Source organism: Chiloscyllium plagiosum, unplaced genomic scaffold (assembly GCF_037043375.1).
Source record: "Chiloscyllium plagiosum isolate Xiang-an unplaced genomic scaffold, Cpla_swu_hap1 HiC_scaffold_13, whole genome shotgun sequence".
Classification (NCBI taxonomy): Eukaryota; Metazoa; Chordata; class Chondrichthyes; order Orectolobiformes; family Hemiscylliidae; genus Chiloscyllium; species Chiloscyllium plagiosum.
Genome location: NW_028270151.1, coordinates 119,994,403 through 120,016,797, shown reverse-complemented (window position 1 = coordinate 120,016,797; position 22,395 = coordinate 119,994,403).

Below are 22,395 nucleotides of genomic sequence, written 5' to 3'. Positions count from 1 at the left end.
GGATCTGCCTCCAGACATCCACCAGCTCTAGTTCTGCAAACAAATCCACTAAATGCTTACATTATAACGAGGGTATTGGAGCACCTTTGGACATTCTGTCCACGGTGGGGTCCATAAGACAGTGGAAATCTTCTACAATTATGTGCCACGATGCAAGATATCTGAGTTTGGAAAATGCATCTACCAGGATTTTAAGAGGGTGCGCCGGGGGGTCAATAAACATTCAAAATACTGTATTATTTACCATAGTTCAAGGCTTTGGGGATCATGAGCCTCCCGTGAGAGTCAAATACGAACTAATTAGTTAAATGGAAGATTCTTTTTATCCATTATGGCTTCTCCCCTACTCGTAGTATTAAAAGAGGAGAAATAAAACCGATCAAACCCGACCTGCTGTAATGTCAAACGTTCCTTGTCATCAAGGAGCATCTCCTGCAATAGGACAACATCCACCCTCTCTTTTTTATGACTAGAAAGTACATTTTTCCTCTTTTCAGGCCAATGACTCCCCTTAATGCTCCATGTACACCATTTAAGCACATCATTACCCAGAACACACTGTAGCAACATTTGAACTCGAGAGAGGAAGAATTCGAATTACTGATCATTAATAAACAAAGTCTCATAAACCTTAAAAACTACACAAACTAAGACTCCTGCAACTGCCAACTCTCAAAATTTTCCAAAACTAAGCATTTTAAATAAATGGCTGGGATGGAGTGGGTTACGGAATCACTTTGTCCATGCTGTGATGCAGAGCCCAACAAAGCAGGCCTTCCAGATCGCCACCACCTTAGATTTCCCCTTAACATTTTATCGATATTATCATTTCATTTTGCACTATATTCCTGGATGTTCTGGAGCAGTGTGATTTTGTACCACTGTCAACATTTCCCCAACATGCACATTCCTGCCATTTCCCAATAATCCTTGACTCCTTTATTATTTATGAACCTTCTGTCCATGCCTCAAACATATTCAATATCTCTGCCTCCAGTGATCTGCGGGGAAGAGAGTTCCAAATACTCTCGCCACTGAGAAAACAAAAATTAACTTCATCTGAGCGAGAGATTATTTTTGTCTCCTTACCTGAGAAAGGATATAATTAAATTGGAAGCAGTTCAAAGATGTTTCACTTAATGTATTCCAGGAATGATGGTCTTACATTATGAAGGCTTTAATAGGTTACTCTTGGAATGAGAGGTGATCTTATTGAAATATACAAAACCTAGAGGAGAGCGGATCAGATAGATACCCACTGGGTGTTTGCATAGTCCAAACTTCTTGTCGTTTTTATAGAATCTCTACAGTGTGGAAGCAGGACATTCCGTCCATCAAGTCCACACTGACCCTCGGAACAGTATCCCCTCCTGTACCTGCCCCCCCTACTCTATCCATGTAACCCTGCATTTCCCATGACTAAACTATCCAACCTACACATCTCTGGGCACTATGGGCAATTTAGCATGACCAATCCGCTCTCAGCTGCATATCTTTGGACTGTGGATGGAAACTGGAACACTGGGAGGAAACCCATAAAGAGATGGGAAGAATGTTCAAAATCCACATAGAGGTTTGCCCGAGGTTGGAATTGAACGCAGCTACTTGGTAATGGGAGGTAGCAGTGCTAACCACAGATCCACCATGCGCATCTGCTAGTTCTGTTAGTTACTTTTGGCTGACTAAAGAAATCTGCCTGACTTGTTCCTGTCACTGAACCTGACTCAGTCTAAGACCTTTATCATCGGCCTGGTGATATTTAAAATTTGGTGTTAACAGTGGAGGAATGGGACGTGAAAAGGAAACAGTGACATCATCCAACCTCCGTCAGAGCAGGAATTAGGAGAACTACACAAAGTGGGATTTTAGTCAAGTGGGAATTCTCTTTTCCAGAAGTTTGGGATGGCTGAATCTTTATATTATATCGAAGCTGGCTTTATCTGATTTTCCATGGACAGGTGAATCAGGGATAATGGTGCATGGAAACAAACGTGCAGCTGGGATCACAATGAGATGAGCCATGACCTTATATGCCGTTGGAGTAGTGTGAAAGGGCCGAATGGCCCACTTGTGTCCCTCAGCCCTATGTTCTGATGTTCCATTCAGCCCTCGGACCTGCGGAACAGGGGCAGATCGAGGCCACTCCGATGGTTAGGTGTAGTTTTGGAAATGTACTTGGAAAATCCAGGCTGGAACAGGAAGTGACCACCACTCCAACCCCCAGTCTCTGTTTCCAGGCTTCTCCTCGCTGTATCTTCTGCTCCAGATGTGGGTCATGTTGCAGACCCAGATACGCTGGGAATACAGCCACATACCCCACCCGGGATTAACAAAACAAATCCCCTGCTCTCCCTGAATGCAACATTGTACAACACGATTTCCAGCAAAATAACCCGTTACTTTCCAAAAGCATGACATGTGAAATTAAAAAATAGGAACAGGAGTAGGTCAATCGGTCCCTCAAGCTAACTCTGTCAATGGATAGAACTTGGCTGATCTACCCCAGGCCTCAACTCCACTGTCTTGCCGACTCCTTGTATCCCTCCACACCTCTCTGGGTTAGGGAGTTCCAGACATTCACTACCTTTGGAGAGAAGCCATGACTCTGCATCTCAGATTGAAATCGATGTTCCTTATTCGGTATCTATATAATCGAGTTCGACAGCTTGCTCAAGAATGGAAAAAGCTTCTCAACATCTACCTTCTCCAATCCCTTCTGTGTCTGGTAGGTTTCAGCAGGATCACTCCTCATTCATTTAAACCCCAATGAATTATCGCCTCACTATTTTAGAGATTCTAAATAACTCAACCCTTTCATCCCAGGAAACTGCCTAATGTACCAACCTGCTGCATCAGCATGCTGACTTTATGTTTCATACACAGGAAGACTCCAGTGCCTTTACGGTTCCTTTTCTGTAAGTCCTCCCCATTAAATAACAGCCTGCCTTTTGATTCTCAGTGTTATACTCAAACTCGGATGTATATTGCACTCAGCTCCCTCCTTCAGGCTGTCAGCTTAGATTGTAAATAACTGATGCCAGCAGACTAATATTTGTGGTACTCCAGCAGATACACCTTTACCATAAAGATCCATTAATCCTGACTCTCTGATTTCTGTGTTAACCAATCATCATCCCATGTTAATACAGTATCCGATGTCCTGGAGCTTCTGTTTTGTGTAAGAACTTTTGTTTTGTAATACCTTGTGGAAAATCTCTGGAAAGCCTGGTGTCTACCAGATCCCCTTTATCAAGTCCGCTTGTTACATTAACAGGCATCTCCAGAAAAACCTTGCATGATTTTACGGGGCAAAATATCATTTCCCTTTCACAAAACCACACTGACTCTGCGTGAAGCTTTTCTAAATGTCTATATGTTTGCCCAAATGAGTTTTAAATGTTGTAGCTGTCCTTGCATCTCCCACTCTTCCTCTGGAAGCTCATTCCATTCCCCCACCACCCTCTGCGTAAAAACGCTGCCCTTTAGTCCCTTTCAAATCTACCCTCTTTCACCTTAAACCTATTCCCTCTATGTTTGGATTCCCCTATCCTGTGGAAAAGACCTTGGCTATTCACCCTATCCATATCTCTCATGATTTTATAAGTTTCTATGTCAATCCTCAATATCCTACACTCCATTTGATGCTCACTTCAAGAACAAGCGTTTAAAGATAAGCACGGCAAAATTGAAGCAATATTAAAAATGACAGGTAACCAATACTCAGCCCAAACGTCATACTGTGATTTGTTTTTCTCCATATTACAATACTGATGCAGCATGAAACGCTTACTAGTGCCAATAAGACCTCAAGCACCTGAATTCCTTTTTCTAAAGGGGGTGATGATCACAACAGTGAAAACGTATCTGCGGCCAGATTTATATAATATCACATGATCAACATTCTCCCTCCTGGCTTCCGTATGACTTTGTGTATTTGTGTCTTCTTTATCTTGCATTCGATAGAGAGAACCCCTTTCGCCCAGTCACACCTCAAATTCGACCCATTATACAGAATTTTTTCTTTCACCACTGCTAAAAGCGTGTTTTTCTTTTGCCACACTCTCTTTTCTCTGTCACCCATCCTCCACATCTGGCATGGGACTAAAAGACCATTTTGCAATTGTATTCAGTTTTGAAGAATTGGCACACTGGACTGGAAACGCTAACTCTGTTTCTCTTTCCCTGCAGATGTTGACAGGCCTGATGAGTTTCTCCAGAAATGAATAGGCACAGAACGATTTTTCAATTAAACCAATAATTATGGATACTGGAAATAAAAATAAAAAAACATTTGTAGAAGGATCACTGGACCTGAAAGTTTACTCTGCATTCACTCCAGAAAATTCTGCAATATCTTTCGCAGTTTTTTCAGCAATTTCTGTTTTTGAACAATTTCCAATGACATATTGTCAAAGATGACCAAACATCCTGTCCAACATGGAGCGCCGTACACTGGGAACTGAACAGTAACGCATGGTGACAAGTTCCTTGACTCTGAAACTGCATAAAGCTGGCACCACTGATACTGCAGAGCTCTGAATCATGGTCAGGGAAAAAAACAGAAGGAAACACATTCACTTCAAATACAGAAGATGGCATTACTGAAAGGAAAAGATTCAGATTAGTACCTTAAATGGATATTGTTTATGTAACAAATTGGAGGCGTGACACCAAGGAAAGACTTCCAGCAGAGTGAGAATATGAAAGTGGAAATATTTCCACATCTGAAACCAGAGTAGGTCACTGAATACAGGTTCTGATGGGTGAATGGGTCTCGGTGTGAACTGGGGGGCAGTCAGTAGAATTGAATTGTAGATATTGCAGCTAAAACTGGGTTATCATCTGATGCGGTAGATTTCAATGACAATCTGTAACTTTTCCCCCAGGATAGTCCATCCGTCTACCATTTCCATCAAGCCGATCCATCGATCAGTGACGAGTGTGGGTGAACATGGTCGGGTCGGAATCACGTGCACCTACACCTGTGACAACCCATAAAGCTATCGCACTTGACTGGTTACACTACAAACAGCAGGACTAACATCTGATACAGAGAGAGAGATGATCCCAAGACTAACAAATCAGATATAAGTTCTGTCGTCTTGTCAAATCCATGCATAAAAGTCGATGGACCATTAAAGTACTTACTGGAGGAGAGGACTCCACAAATATCCCCATCCTAAGTAATGGAATATCCCTGTGCATCCATGTAAAAGATGCAGTATCTGCACCATCCTCAGCCAGAAGTGTTGAGTCGATTACCCACCTCACCCTCAATATGATACCCTCAGAATTACAGATGCCCGTCTTGAACCAATTCAATTCACTGCATGTGATATGAAGCAACAGCTGGACACTGTAGATACGGCAAAGACATTTGGCCCTGACACCATTCCTGCAATAGGACTGAGGACTTTTGCTACAAAACAAGCCGTGTACCTGAGGAAGCTGTTTCAGTCCAGCTCCAACTCTGACATCTCCCTGGCAATGTGGGTAATTAGCAACTGCAGTTCTCACTTTCTCCTAATGTTGGTAATTATTCAACTATGTCCCATCCCCTAAGAAGGGAATAATTACAATCAGACCAATTGCCACGCCCTTAGTCCCATCACGATGGTCAAATTGGTTGGAGTTATTTTTGATAGAGCTGTCAAACAGCACAGAAATAATCGGTTCAGCGTGGTTTCCGATCGGGCCCCATGTGGAGGTGGCGCTGTTGTGGAATTGTCATTGGATTGCTAATCCAGACCAGGATAATTCTCTGGCAACTGGTGCAAGTTAAAAACAATTAATAAAATATTGAGATCTATGATCTGGTGTCAGTAATAGTGATCTTGTGTTCAATGTCGATTATAGACGTCGATCTCCTTCCCCAGTGTACTTTCAGGAAGTGAATCTCCCGTGCTTTCCTGGTCTGGCGAAAAAGTGACTCCAGCCACACAGAGATGTGATACACTCTTCAATGGTCCCTGAAACGGCCAAGCAAGGCACTCAATTGTATCAAACTGCTCCGAGGTCTTAAAGGATAAACCCGGAGAGAACAGCCGGCACCAGCCTCGTTATCAGAAAAGGGAATGGGAAACACAATCCTGTCGACCCTGCAGAGACCTCCTTCCTAACAGCTGAGAGCTTGTGACAACATTTACAGAACTTTCCCAAACACAGAAGCATCGGGAAAGGAATACGTCACACAACTCATTGAGTTTTCCCTATTCTAGTTAATGGCCGAACATCTCCTCAACGCAGTTTTCCCCATACAAAATACATATCCCTTAATATGTTAAAACATTGTGAAACATAAAATGAGAACTGCTGTAGTCCATTCAGCCCATCAGTTTTGCGCCTCCATTCTATGTACAGGCGGTTCACCAATAACGCGTGTTGATTAAATACAATTTGGCTGCAATGGAATTCATTAACCTTTTTCTATAAAGTGAACTGGCATTTACTGTGACGCGATTCCTTAGCTGGCACCAGCTGAACAGCAAATCCTGCCTCAGAAACCCTCTGTCTACAAAAGGTACAATCAATATGTTCAGCAAAAACAGGAATGCAATCGGGTCTGCAGGCCTTGAAACTGAGCCTGAAACTGGGAATTGTAGTCTATATTTAGAAATAACTTTATTTCAAACTGTGGGGAGAATCTTGGAGAGAACTGGAATTCGGCATCGGCATCACATGGTCAGTCAGCCCCCACGCGCTTTCTGGTGAAGATTGTGTGAAAGGTACAGTGCACCAGTGAGTGACTGTAGTGCAAAAGTGTTACATTTACAGCACTGTTCCATTACAACATGTAATTTAAAGATTTATTTAGACTGTCCTATTGTGTGTTAGATCAAATTTAATTTTTGGTTTTTACTGATATTTTTGGGAGTTCGCCTCTTACCCTCATTTTTCCATAGAGCCTATTATTAATATTGCACGATTTTCTACAACACAGTGTTGCACAGGAACACAGTTATCGTGTTATTGGAGAACAACCTGGAATAATAGCTGATCTTCTATCTTCACACCATAATCCTGCTCTCTCCCTTTCCCTTTAGTTTCCAGAAATCCTTATTTATATTCAGCCCCTTGACTTCCACAGCCTGATCTGGGAGAGAGTACCCCTGGTTCGCCAGTCTCCGAGTGCAGGCATTTATTCTCATCCCAATGCAAAGTGGCCTGTCTGTACCTAATATTGTGGCCCCTGGTTTTAGACGTTCCAACCAGGCGATTTACTGATCTGCTTCTAATCTGTCTCGCCCTGTCAGAGTGTTTATATATTTCACTGGGATTTTCATTCATTTTCCTAAATCCCGTGGAATACAGGTATGGTTGCCCCAAACTCTGCTCCCACAAGTCTGTCATCCCAGTGATCAGTCTGGTCATCGTTTGCTGCTCTCCCTCAATGTCAGGTTTGTCGTCTGTTAGGAGAAGAGACCAAAACTGCCCATAATACTGCACAATGTTCGAGATGGGGTCTCACAAAGGCCCCGTACAGCTGCAGTAAGATACATTTACTCCTGTACTGAAATCCCCCTGAAATGAAGGTGAATACAGCATTTATCTTCCTTCCTTCTTTCTACTCCTGTAATATTGCTTTCAGTGACTGGTGTACAGGGATATCCAGATTTCTTTCAAAGTTATAGTTCCCCACGTGCTGGGCCTATATACAATTGTCAGCGTGGCGATGCCATTCCCAGTATTAGATTAGATTAGATTACATTACAGTGTGGAAACAGGTCCTTCCGCCGAACAAGTCCACACCGACCCGCTGAAGCGTAACCCACCCATACCCCGACATTTTCCCCTTACCTCACACTACGGGCAATTTAGTACGGCCAATTCATCTGACCTGCACATCTTTTGGACTGTGGGAGGAAACCGGAAAACCCAGCGGAAACCCACGCAGACACGGGGAGAACGTGCAAACTCCACACAGTCAGTCGCCTCAAGCGGTATTGAACCCGGGTCTCTGGCGCTGTGAGGCAGCAGTGCTAACCACTCTGCCACCGTGCCACCGCGCCGTTGACGTCTGGCTTCAGAACTCACTGCCCTATATGGACTCTGAGGGCTTCGCCAAAATAAACAAAAATGCAGCTTAATTTCATTTATAGTGCAACATTTTTCAAACACTCATTTGTCAAATGGAAGGCTGCCATTCTATTGTTCCCATCAAAGTACACAACATCTCCTGTCCCCCATTACTCTCCACCTGCCACGTATTTGCCCTGTCACTCCAGTTGTCTCAAAAACCTTGGAACTTTTTTTCCATCCTCCTCATCCACTCACAAGCTGACATCGTTTAGTGCTGTCAGCAGACTTGGGAATATTGCATTTGCGCCCCTCACCCAAAGATATGATGTGTATTGGGAATAGCTGGAGCCCAAGACACGATCCTTACAATATCCTCTTAGCCTTCCATTGAAAAATAAAACATTGTTTTATTTTTACTCACTATTTCCTGCCAGCTCTCCCATTCTAAATCTATGACCATAAATTAGCCCCAGTCCCATAGGATGCGAATTTGCACAATAGGCTTGGGGCTTTATTAAAAATCTTTCTGAGATTCCACTCGCATGGCATTGTTACCTCCTACATAAATTTCCATAAAGCCACTTTCTCAAATATGATTCCCATGTCATAAATCTCTGTTGACTTTGTCTATGCCCATTAATTTCAGTCCAATACTTTCTCTAAACTGTTTAGTTGCTATTTTCATTCTATTCCATTTTTCTCACAAGACTGAAATTTCCTAGTATTGCTAGGACGTTCTCTTTTTTGTTTTGTTTTCTTCTGTGAAGGCATAACTAAAGTATTTGCTCTATAGTTCTGCTATTTCCCCGGTCCTCAATTATCTGGTATCAGACTAAGATATCTGCAACTTTTTTCTCTTAATTTTGCCATTGATATATTTCCAGAAAATATTACAAGTTCTCTCTTAACAACTTTGCTAAGGTATTCTACACAAACCCATCAATTCCTATCTTAAGCTACTCAATGATTGACCTTCCACAGCCATACAATCACAGAAGCACAGACTATGTACTACCAGAAATACAGCATGGTCTACATTAGGCCCACATTCCGACACAAGACCGTAGCTGTGAATCTTAAAGCATTTGAAGTGCACAGCCGTGTGGTTTCTAACGGTTTGAGGTTACCATGACAACTCCACTCTCAAGAAGTGCATTCCAGACCCCAACACCCTCTGGTTGAAAATCAATTCTTAAATCTTCAGTAAACCGCAAATCCTTCGTTTTAAAAGTGTGGCCCTTTGAGTCAAAGCAACAGCTGCTGTCTATCCACCCTATCCATGTACCTTGTAATCCTATCCCTCTGAATCACAGAGCTCTCAGCCTTCTCTCCTCCAAACTAAACAACCTGAGGTTATCCAGCCTCTCTCCATCGCTGATATGTTCCATCCCAGGGAACATCCTGGTGAATCTGCTCTGCACCCTCTCCACTACAATCACATAATTCCTGTAATGTTGTTCCCAGACCTACACACAGTATTCCATCTTGCTCTCACCACAGTTCCGCATAGTTCTTATAATCTATTCCTCGATGAATAAAGGCTATGTTTACATTCCCCTAGCCTTTCCCAGATTGTGTATTCACCTGTGCAGTCACATCCAGCGATGTCTGGAGAAGCACCCTCTGAGCTCCCTAGTGTGCTGCCATTCATTGAGTACTCCCCTGACTGGTTCCTTCTTCCAAAGTTGCATCACCTCATATTTATCAGGGTTACATTCCATCTGCCATTGATCCACACATCTGACCATTCCATCAGTATCTACCCATAACATAAGGCCTTCCTCCTATTGCCAACAATCCGGCCAATCTTTGTATCAAATCCAAACTTATTTATTACACACCCCACCCCTCGTCCATATTCACAGCTGCATCATTTATGAATACCACAAATAATAAGGTTAAAAATCTGTCAACATCAGTTATATCACGTAGTTGCACATTTTGATGAAGAAGCTGCGTTTCGAAAACTTGTGCTGCCGAATAAACCTGTTAGACTATAGTCTGGTGTTATGGTATTTTTAGATTTGTCCACCCCAGCCCAACACTCGCACCTCCGAATCGCAAATAATAAGGGACCCAGCACTGATGCCCGTGGTACACCATTGGACACTAGCCTCCAGTCACACAAACAGCCTTCTACCATTCCCCTCTTTCTCCTGCTACTAAAGTTGATTTAGATGCAACTTGGCAAGTCACTAATGAGTCCTACATGTTCACTGGTTATTCTTTTTCGCTTGACACACTTGTAGCTTATCTGGGGATTCGCCATAATCTTGCCCTGCCTTGCCCCTGTGTTAGTCAGTCCACTCCACGCACAGAATTTCCTCCTTAGTGCAGTCTTAAATGGTTTGTCCCTTATCCTGCCATTATTTGCCTTGAAGGTGGATTAGACAGCCTGATAAATTTCCTGTTAATTTCCAACTTGCCGTATGTTTTGTAAATTTTATAAAGTTCACAGTGACCCACCGCTGATTCGTTGAAACTCTAGAGAACATAGGTCGAGTTTCCTCATCAAGCAACCTTGCCACCTGAGGGATTTGTCTGGATAATGTCCATTGCACTTCCTCTGTGGTCAGTATATTCTTTCTCAGATTCGGTCACCAAAACTGTGCACAACACTCCAGGTACAGTACTCACCAACACTCTGTGAAACTGCTTCAACGTGTCTTTACATCTATATTCTGACTCCCTTAAAGGAAGGCAAACCAAACTTTAAGTTTCCACTGACATATATTCCTCCAAATACCATTCACACCATTGCATTTTCGAACTCACTGCGTGGGTTCTTATAGAAAGCCTTCTGATAATCTAAAATCTATACCAAATCTACAGGATCCCCATTATCTATGCTGTAAGAATCAACTTCAAACAATTCCAAAGTTTTTCAAGTATGATTTCCCGTTCAGAAATCCATAGTGAGTCTCTCAAATTTTGATGTTAATGTCTAAATAACCAATATCACATCCTATATAATAGATTCCAACAGTTTCCCGACAAATGTCAAGTTAATTTGTCAGCAGTTCTCCACACTATCTCTTCTTCTCTTTGTAGATGCTTGGATCCCTAACATTCATCTATTGTGCTTGGATCACGTTTAGTAATGTGCATTTATCTACACCAGCTTCCATACCCTGCAGAATGCAAAGGAAAATAGAACGCAGTCATCGACAATGCAATCAATGCTTCTATTTGTGATTTATTTCTGAAGATTTTGGTATGAAGTACATCTGGTTTGTCAAGCTTAGCAATGCTCAATCCAGCTGCATGTTCAATATTGCCTTGTTCCTGATATGAATTGACTTTATGTCTTTACTTCCACAAGTCCTATACAATCACTTCGTATTTCTGGGTGATTTTCTGGATCTTACTCCATTAAGACAAGTGTTAAGTAACTGATCATTTGCTTTGCCATTTCCCTGTTATCCACCATAAACTCGTCTCTCCCGATTGCAAATTTTCACATTTGATTATGTTTTTTTTCTTTTGAAATATAGATTATAGATTTTTGCAGCCTTTGTGTTCCTGTTTGTTTGCATGCATGTTCGCTTTTTAATTTCCTGATCAGTTTAATGGCCCTCCTTTTCTGGATTGCAATTTTCTGAGAATTCTTAGGATTCCACAATGTCTGGAATTCTTCTGAAGCCACTTCCTGTAATTAATATATTCTTTAATTTGTTATGTTAGTCATCATTAAGTCACTTACTCACTCTTTGGTGTTTTCAACGGAAATAAGTAGACATATCTATCAGACTATGCAGTATTTCTATAAATCTCCTGGTCCTGCCCAGATATATTCAGGAACACTGCAGGGGGACAGAGAAATAATCGCGGGGGCCGTGGTTAGTACTTTTGTATCATCGGTAGCCAACGGGTGAGGTCCTGGAGGACTGGAGGGTAGCGAATGCTGTGCCTTTATTCAAGAAGAGCTACAAAGAAAAACCTGGGACCTATAGACCTGTAAACCTGACATCTCTAGTAGATAGGTTTCTTGACAAGATTCTGAGAGAGACGATATACATGCATTTGGAAAGGCAGCATGTGATTATGAACAGTCAGCACGTCTTTGTGCATGGGGGATCATGGCTTAAAAAATTGTGAGAGTGCTTTGGTGAAATGACCAGTAACTTTGACAAGGGCATGGTGGTATACGTAGTGTATATGGATTTCAGTAAGGCATTCAGTAAGGTTCCACATGGTAGGCTGCTCTGGAAGTTTAGATCATATGGAATTGAGGGGGAGCTGGTAAATCAGATCCAAAATTTGCTTGATGGTAGGATACATAGAGTAATACTGGAAGCATGCTTGTCGGACTGAAGTCCTGTGATGAGTGGAATGCCTCAGGAGTCGGTTCTGGGACTACTACTGTTTGTTTTATCCATGTATATTGTATATATATTTACAGATAAGTGTCAGTTCTTGCATTTTAGAAAGTCAAATCAAGGCAGGAGTTTCATGGTGAATGACAGGGTCTTAAGGAGTGTATTGAGACAAAGGGACCTTGGAATTCAGGTTCAAGGTTCTCTGAAAGTGGAGTCACAAGTAGATAGGGCAGTGAAAAAGGCATTTGGCACACTGGCCTTCATCTGTCAGAGTAATGAGTATCGAAATTAGGGGGTCATGTTGCAGTTATACAGGATGCTGGTGAGGCAATACTGGTAGTGTTATGTTCAGTGTTGTTCACTTTGCTATAGGAAGGATGTTATTAAACTGGAAATAGTGCAGAAGAAATTTACACGGATGATGCCCGGACTCAATGGTCTGAGATATAGTGAGAGGTTGGGCAAGCTAGGAGTTTTTACTTTAGAGTGTATGAGACTGAGGGGGATCTGATAGAAGTGTATAAGATCATGGGAAGCATGGATAGAGTGAATGCACTCAGTCTTTTTTTCCACAGAATTGAGCAACCCACGGACTAGAGAGCATCCATTTAAGATCCGAGGGGAAAGATTAAAAGGGAACCTGAGGGCAATTTCTTTTACACACAGGGTGGTATACACATGGAATGAGCTGCCAGCAGAAGTGGTCGAGGGAGGTACATTCACAAAATTTAAAATGCATTTGGACAAATACACGGATAGGAAAGAAAAAGAAGGATATGGGGCAAGGGCAGGTATATGGGGTTAATGTGAATGGACATTTTGTTTGGAATGGACCAGTTTAGGCTGAAGGGCCTTTCTCCGGGCTGTCGGACTCTATGACACTCTCAATCATTGCGTCTCCCATTGAATGTTATATTATACTTCCCCAATTCATTGGAGCGTACTTGACCCTCTAGCCTCCGGGCTTCCATGATGTTTGACCAGAATGTTCAAACATTCGATAATGTATTCAGACGCCGTGTAAAAATGCAACCTATTGATGTCACTATTCCTCCAAAGCTGCTTCAGAGCAAGATTATTAATTATTCCTCCCGACAACACAACACCAAATCTGAAATAACCTGCTCTCTAGTTTGGTTCACAACATACTGTTCAACCTACCTGATATACACTTACAGAAGTCTTTTTTCTTCACAGTATTAGTAGTCACTGCAGTTTCGGTGCAACTTGAGACCATCCATTATTACTGCAGCACCCACGATTATTTGTTACTCATTCACAGGATGAGGGCGTCGCTGTTTAATCAATATTTATTGCCCATCCCAGAGGGCAGTTAAGAGTCAGCAGCGTTGTCTTCAGTCTGCAGTCACATGCAGGCCACATCAGGTAAGGACAGCAGTATCCTTCCCTCAAGGACATCAGCGAACCAGATGAGTTTTTCCAACAATCGACAATGGATTCCTGGTCATCATAAACCCTTGATTCCAGATACATATTGAATTCAAATTCCACCATCTGCCATGGCAGTATTTGAATTCATGTCCCCAGAATATTATCTGGGTCTCTGGGTTAAGTGCCCAGCGATAATATCACTGGGTCATTGACCCCCCCCCCCCCCCCCCCCCTTGCATATACTGCATACCTAATTTCCACAGCATATGTTGGAAAGTATTTACGTGACAGGTTTGGTTTTGATATATAACACACTAATGTTTGCTTCACCTTGCTATTTGTAAGATCCACCCAAACTGATTCTGTGGGAATTGATGGAAAGGGTCTGTGGCGTTATTATCGATACATTTGGACAAGACGTTCAGCGAGACTCACCTCAATGCTAAGGTAATCTGAAGAATTGTTCATCAATACAGGACAAAAATTACTATTCTTTCTCCCACTTTGCCAGGAAAAGTTCTCCATATTCTTCTGCTCCCTCGCACTCACTGTATATCTGTTATAACATCTACACCCGAACAAGGCTCACATTCTATCTCCAAATAAGGCTCAAGCACGACCACACTCACTGTTGAATTCAGCATCTTCCTTCCCTCACTTTTTCTGTCACTGACGCAATAGCCTCGTACAGTAATACCACTGCATGGATACAACACTGTGGTCAGAATCCCTCCGGACATCTCGTCCTTCCCCCTTTCCCCTACCAGCATTAACAGCAAGGACACCCACTCCCACCCCCACTCTGTCCCTCCTCTTCTCCCATTCCAGGAGAAACATCCTGGAATAGGACATAAAAGGCCAAGCCGGGTGTTAGAGTGCCCGATATCCGTTCCCTCACCCTCTACCTCGACATGTGGGGAGGATCCTGGAAAGAGCCAGAGAGGACCAGGACACCTTGTGTGGAAATTCTGAAACATCCATGTCCCACCAACCAAGTAAGCAGCAATGTTCAGTAAAGAGCAATTCTCAATTTAAACTCGCTGGCATTTCCAATCTCATCTCTCTCTCTTTTCAGGCTTAGTTAAAAGCATTAATGAAAGACTAAAATTAAAAATAATGTTTATTCTCTTCAGTAAAAATGTTAAAAAGAAAAAAATAAACGATATAAGTTCATTACGAAAAATCTAAACCATGACGTTCATTCAAAATTATGGGCAATCCTCGTAAATACTCGACATCATTTCTCTCACTAAATCTTCTTACCAGTGTTTGTATTCTAGCATCTGCTTCTTTATTTTCAAAGGAATATCGTGCCCTGCACTCAAATGCTCTTACTATATGTCCCTTCCTCCCTGAACTTTTCATAAACTGTCAATAAATTTCCAAATAACTGAATGTTTCACATCAAGTTCGCATTGTCAGCCCCTGTGGGCAGCTTTTGCATTATTGTTTGTTTTGTCCTCATTGTTTAAAGTTCTTTCATATAAATTCCACATTCCAACTGGAAAAAGCGGTGGACGCCGACCATTTCCTCTGTGTAATCTTCTACCTCCATAGCTATCCTCGAACCAGTCCAGCAGCGGTTGCAGTTCATCTGGAACCACATCAGACAAATGTTCAATAGCTTCATGAGTTTTCAATCTGAATAAATGCATGACCAATTATCATTATAGATCTGAAGGAAAACTCTGAGTCAATGTTATACTTACTCAAGTGTCTTTTTAACATTTTCACTGAAGGGAATAAACATTATTTTTATTTTATTGCTTTGATTAAAGCTTTGATCTAAGCCTGAAAAGAAATAAATATGATCTGCACTGAAATAGTTCTGCGCCTAAATGGGTCTGTAGCAAAATGGGCTGCATCAAACAGGCCGCACCAAACAGAATGAAGTACTCAGTAAATTACACAGCACAGGGGGACGCCATATAACCATCCCAGGCTGTTATGCAGAAGTAGGGACGCCCTGGGTAGCTGTCAGGAAATGCAGAGTAGAGATCATTACTCATTTTGTGTTTGGAAAGCAGTTACGATGGAATCCTTCAGGGATCTGTATGAGGTCATCAACAAATGACAATCTATACTAATGGACCGGATGAAGGAGATGGAGCTCAGTTTGATCATGCACCGGGATAGTCATTCAATAAGATGTCAAATGGAGACAGAGAGTCTGCAATGGGATACAGACAGTGGACGGCAGAGTGTCTGCAATGGGATACAGACAGAGGGAGGGAAGGGCGTCTGCAGAGTAATACAGACAAGGGAGATCAGAGCTTCTGCAATGGGATACAGACAGGGGGAGGGAAAAGCGCCTGCAATGAGATACAGACAGCGGAGGGCAGAGCGACGGCAGTGCGTCTACAATGGGATACAGACAGGGGAAGGGCAGAGTGTCTGCAATGGGATACAGACAGGGGAAGGGCAATGTGTCCGCAATGGGATACAGACGGGGGAGGGAAGAGCGTCTGCGATGGGAGACAGACTGGGGGAGGGATGCACCTATGCAATGGCATACAGATAGGGGAAGGGTAGAACATCTGCAATGGGATACAGACAGGGGAAGGGCATAGTGTCTACAAGGGGCTACAGCTAGGGAAAGGCAAAGAGTCTGCAATGGGATACATACAGGGGGAGGGAAGAGCATCTGCAATGGGATACAGACGGGGAGGTAGAGCGTCTGCAATGGGATACAGACAGGGGAGGGCAGACCGTCTGCAATGGGAGACAGACAGGGGAAGGGCAGAGCATCAGCAATGGGATACAGACAGGAGAATGACAGAGTGTCTGCAAGGGGCTACAGCTAGGGGAAGGCAAAGCGTCTGCAATGGGATACATACAGGGGGAGGGAAGAGCATCTGCAATGGGATACAGACGGGGGAGGAAAGAGCGTCTGCAGTAGGATACAGACATGGGAGGCAGAGAGTCTGAAATGGTATACAGACAGGGAGGGGAGAGCATCTACAATGCAATACAGATAGCTGAAGGCAGTGAGTCTGTAATGGGATAAAGACGGGGATGGGTAGATCGTCTGCAATGGGATACAGAAGGGGGAGGGCAGAGCGTCTGCAATTTGATACAGACAGGGGAGGTCAGAGCGTCTGTAATGGGATACAGACTGGGAGGGCAGGGCGTCCGCAATGGGATACAGACAGCGGAGGGCAGAGCGAGGGCAGTGCGTCTACAATGGGATATAGTCAGGGAAAGGGTAGTGTATCTGCAATGGGATACTGATGGGTGAGGGCAGAGGGTCTGCTATTGCATCCAGTCAGGGAGGCAGAGCATCAGCAATGGGATACAGAGGGAGGAGGGCAGTGCATCTGCAATGGGATACAGGCAGTGGGAGTGCAGATCGTCTGCAATGGGACACAGACTGGTGGAGGGCACAGCAACAAGCAATGGCATACAGACAGGATGGCTGTGAGCAAAGCTTCAGCAGAAAAAAATACCAGTACAATATATATGTGATGGAAATTTTCTGTTTTGTGGAAAAGACGAAACAGCAGAAATTTATTTAAATGCAAGGAGAATACAGAACTCAGTGTTACAGACGGATTTGTGTGTCAAGTACATGAATCACATCAAATTAACCTGAAGATGCAGCAAGTTACTTGGAAGGTAAATGTTGTGATCCTAATTCGTGCAAGGGTAGTTGGATATGATCTTAGCGATGTTTTCTGCATGAGTACAGGGCATTGCTGAGATTATATCTGTTGCATTATGTCTAGTTATAACTGCCTAAACTGAAAAAAATTTGCTTTCGAAACGTCTCAAAGATGTTTCTCTTTACGCATTCCTGATTATGAAGGCATTACATTATGAAGAATTAACAGTTCGGCCTGAGAATGAGGGATGTTTTATTGACCATATAAGATCTTGAGAAGAGCGTAGTTGGTGAATACCGGATGGATATTTCTTCTTGTGTGGGAGAATAAAACTAGGGAAATAATTTAAGAATAAGTCAGGTTCAAGGGAAAGGTCATTGGACCGAAAAAGTGAGCTATGAATTCTGTACGTACATACTGACAGACAAGCTGAGCTTTTCCAGCAATTACTGTATATGTTTAAGAACATTCATTTTAACACAGATATTGTGAAGACATGAAACGCTTAGCTTTACATTATGCAAGCACATATTAACACACCTTCAAAACAAGTAGAACCATTTATTGTTAATAAATTGATTCTGCAATGACGCACTGACCTGGTGTCGAGAATGTGATGGAGTCATATACTTCGGACAATGTTCAAGAAGAGCTCACAGAGTCCAGTGTGGGACTGATAACGTTACTGATTTAACTTACAGATGGAAAATGTAGCCTATCTGTGGAGAAACATTCTTTGCTCCCTTTCTGTTTCCCTATCGCTCATCACAGTAATGTGTGGGAATGAAAAAAGCCCAGTCGTCTTTCCCACTAATGGAGGATTCCTGATGAGGATTCATTGGAATCTCCCCATTGCTTGAAGCAAAACAATTCAGCCAAATTCAACTGTTTCATGAAGAAATCCCATTGTCAGAAGGCTATGCAAGCAGAATAACTGCAGAAGTAATTGTCCGACTCGATAGCGAGGGGAGCAGACAGGAGATTCTGTAGCTGCAAATGGGAATCTGGAATGGTGTTTAGCCTCCCACATGCCCAGGGTCCAAGATGTCTCGGAGCGGCTTCAGAACGTTCTCACTGGGGGTTTGGGGGGAGTGGGCGGGAGGCAACCAGAAGTCATTGTGCACATTGGTACAAAGGACAGAGTGACACAGGTAGAAATAGTAATGACATCCTGCAGAGTGATTGTCGTGAGCTAGGGAAAACGATAAAAGACAGTGGTAATATCCAGTTTACTTCCAGTTCTCCGTGCTAGTGAGGGTAAGAATAGGAGGATATGGCAGATGAAGGGGTGGTTAAAGAATTAGTGCAGGGGGCAGAGATTTTTGGATTACTGGGATCTTTTGTGGGTCAAGGTGACGTGTTCAGGAAGGATGGTTTGTACCTGAGCTGGAAGGGGACCAATATGCTGGCAGGCAGGTTTGCAACGGCTGCAAGGGAGGGTTTCAACTAGATTGGCTGGATTTAGGGAGTGGTGGGATTCTCAACAGCAGGGAGGCAAGTGCGAGGCAGGAAGGAGATACAGTAATCAGAAACAGTAAACTGAAGAGACAGGTCAGGCTAGACAACGACAGGGAGCAAGGAATGCCTGTTGGATTAAATTGCAACTGTTTCAATGCAAGATGGCTGACAGGTAAGGCCGATGAACTCAGGTCATGGATCCGTCCGTGGGACTGGGATATTATAGCTAATATTGAAACATGGCTAAGGGAGGGACAGCACTGGCAGTTTAAAGTACCAGGGTACAGGTGTTTTATGCGGGACAGAGATGGCAGAAAGAGGGGACAGGGTGTTTCATTTTAGATTAAGGCAAGTATCACAGCAGTAAACAGAGATAAAATAACTGATAGATCCTCCTGTTAGGATTTGTCTGGGGAGCTAATAAATAATAAGTGAATGATGATAGGATTTGGATTGTACTATAAGCCCCCAAGTAATAAACGAGGAATTAGTGGCATAAAAATATGTAGATAGACTGGGGAGACTTGCGGTCCAATAGGATTGCATTAGTAGGAGATTTTAATTTTCCTAACATAGACTGGGAATGACATAGAATTAAGGACTGAAATGGGGTGTATTTATTAAGTGTGTTCAGAATAGTTTCCTCAAGCAGTAAGTAGAGAGTGCAAATCGGGAAGGGACGAAACTTGACCTACTCTAAGATCTAGGGCAGGGCAGGAGACTGAGGTGACAGTGGGGGAGCACTCTGGGATCAGTGACCATAGTTCTATTAATTTTTAAATAATTATGGAGAAGGACAAAACTGCTCCACATGTTCAAGTTTAAACATGGGGCAAGGCGAATTTTGATGGAATTAGACAGGAGCTTGTAGATGTTGGTTGGAGGAGTTTGTTTGCAGGCAAAGGGACCTCCTGCAAGTGGGAGGATTTTAAAAGTGAAATGTCTACAGTTCAAGATCAATATGTTACTGTGAGGGTAAAAGGCAAGGTTGGTAGGAAGAGGGAACCTCGGATGTCAGGAGACATTGAAGCTTTGACCGGCAAAAAGGAGGCGTGGCTCAGGTCCAGGCAGCTGGGATCGAGGGAATACCTGGAGTTATACAGGGGATGCAGTAGTTTACTAGAGAAGGAAATCAGGAGGGCGAAAAGGTGGCACAAGATTGCTTTGGCTGAGAAGATTAGAGTGAATGCAAAGAGGCACTTTAAGTATATTAAAGTAAAAAGAATAACTAAATGAGAATATGACCCTTCAAGGCCCAAAGTGGACATGCATGTCGAGAACCAAAGGAGATTTGTGAGATTCTCAATGAATATTTCTCCTCTGCCTTTACAGTGGAGAAAATCATGAAGACTTCGGAGGTTAACAAAGGTAGTAGTGTTATCTTGGGACGAGTCAATATCACAGGAGAAGACGTGTTGGATGCATTAGAATGTATGAAGGCGGATACATCTCCAGATGCATCAAAGAAAACTGCAAGAAGGTACACAGGAAACTACGGGGACCCTGGTTGATATTTTTGCATCAGCGTTAGCTACAGTTTAGGTTCCAGAATAGTGGAGAGTAAGAAATGTTGTGCCATTATTCAAGAAGGGAAGCAAAGAAAAATCTGGGATCGATAGACCAGGAAACCTAACAACTGTGGTACGTAGGTTACTTGAAAGACTCTGAGGGATGAGATGTACACGCATTTAAGGTTTGATGGAAGTAGTCTTTTTGACAGATTCCCTCCAGTATGGAAACAGGTCATTTGGCCAAACAATACCACACCGAACCTCCAAACTAACCCACCCAGTCCCATTCTCCTACTCTGTATTTACCCCTAACGAATGAACATAACACTATGGGTAACTTAGCATGGCATATTCACCTAATCTATACATCTTTAGATTGTGGAAGGAAAGTGGAGCACCCAGAGGAAACACACACAAACACAGTGAGAATGTGGAAACTCCAGAGAGTCACCCGAAGCTGGAACCAAACTCGGATCCATGGCACTATGAGACAGCAGTACTAGCCACTGAACCACCATGCCAACCTTGCTTTTTTCAACACAGTTCAATGACACAGGGACAAAGTCTATTCTGCCCTTCACCCATGATGCACATTGCAATATTACATCCCATGGATAATTTATTCTCCACTGAAAGTGTCATCTTATTATTATTTATTAATTAGTTTGTTATTATTAATTTTAATAATTATTATTACTAGATGTTTTTTAGACTGGAAAGATTGCATGGCTTTGTGAGTGGGAGATCATGCCGCTCAAATTTGTTTGAGTTCATTGATGAAGTGACCAGGAATGTTGATGAGGGCAGGGCGGTAGACGTAGACTGTATGATTTTCACGGAGGCATTTGGCCAGGTTACCATTGATAGGATGGTCTGGAAGGTTAGAATCGCATAGAATCCAGAGGGAGCTGGCAAATTGGACACACAATTGGCTTCATGGTAGGAGGCAGAGGGTAATAGTGGAAACATGCTCTCAGACTAGAGGCCTGTAACACATGAAGTGCCTCAGGAGTCGCTGCTGGGCCCCTTTGCTGTTTGTTATCTGTATCAATGATATTCTTGCGAACGTACAAGGCATGATTAGAAAACTTGAAGATGACACTAAAATAGGTGGTGTCGTGGACAGTGAAGAAGTATATCAGAAATTGCGGCAGGACTTTAATCAAACTGGAGAAGTGGGCCGAAGAATATTTTGCCAACGTTAGATCAAAGTAGGAGTTTGATGGTGATTGGTAGGACCTTAAGGAGTGTAGCAGAGAAGAGGGGCCATGGCGTTTAAGTCCACCGTTCTTTGAAAATGGGGTCATAGTTAGACATGGTAGTGAAGAAGGCTTTTGCCACACGAGCATGCATCGGTCAGGACATGGAGGACAGCAGTTGGGAAGTTATGTTACAGTTATATAGGAAGTTGGTGGGGCTGCACTGGTAGTGCTGTCTTCAGTTTTAGTCACATTGCCGTCAGAGGGATGATTTTAATTTGAAATGTGTGCAGACGGAATTTACAAAAATGTTGCCAGGACGCAACAATATGAATTTTAGGGAGAGATTGGACAAGCGAGGACTTTTTTTCTTTCGAGAATAGGAGACTGAGAGGAATCTTATAGAAATTTACATGGATAGGGTGAATGGGTCCAGCCTTCTTTCCTAGAGTTGGAGAACTGAGGAGGCGAAGGCATCAGTTTAAGGTGAGAGGGGAATGAATAAAAGTTAAACTGGTGGTACACAAAGGGACTGAGCTGCCAACGGAAGTGGTTGAAGCATTTGTATTAACAATATTTAAACGGCATTTGGGCAAGTACATGGACAGGAAAGGACGAGAATGCTATGGGCCAAGTGCTGGTAAATGAGGTTAGTGTGATTGGATATTTGGGTCAGCATGGACGAGTTTGGGCCAAAGGGCCTCTCTGCATGATATAGGACTTGATGATTAGATTAGATTAGATTATTTACAGTGTGGAAACAGGCCCTTCGGCCCAACAAGTCCACACCGACCCGCCGAAGCGCACCCATCCAGACCCATTCCCCTACATTTACCCCTGCACCTCACACTACAGGCAATTTAGCATGGCCAATTCACCTAACCTGCACATTTTT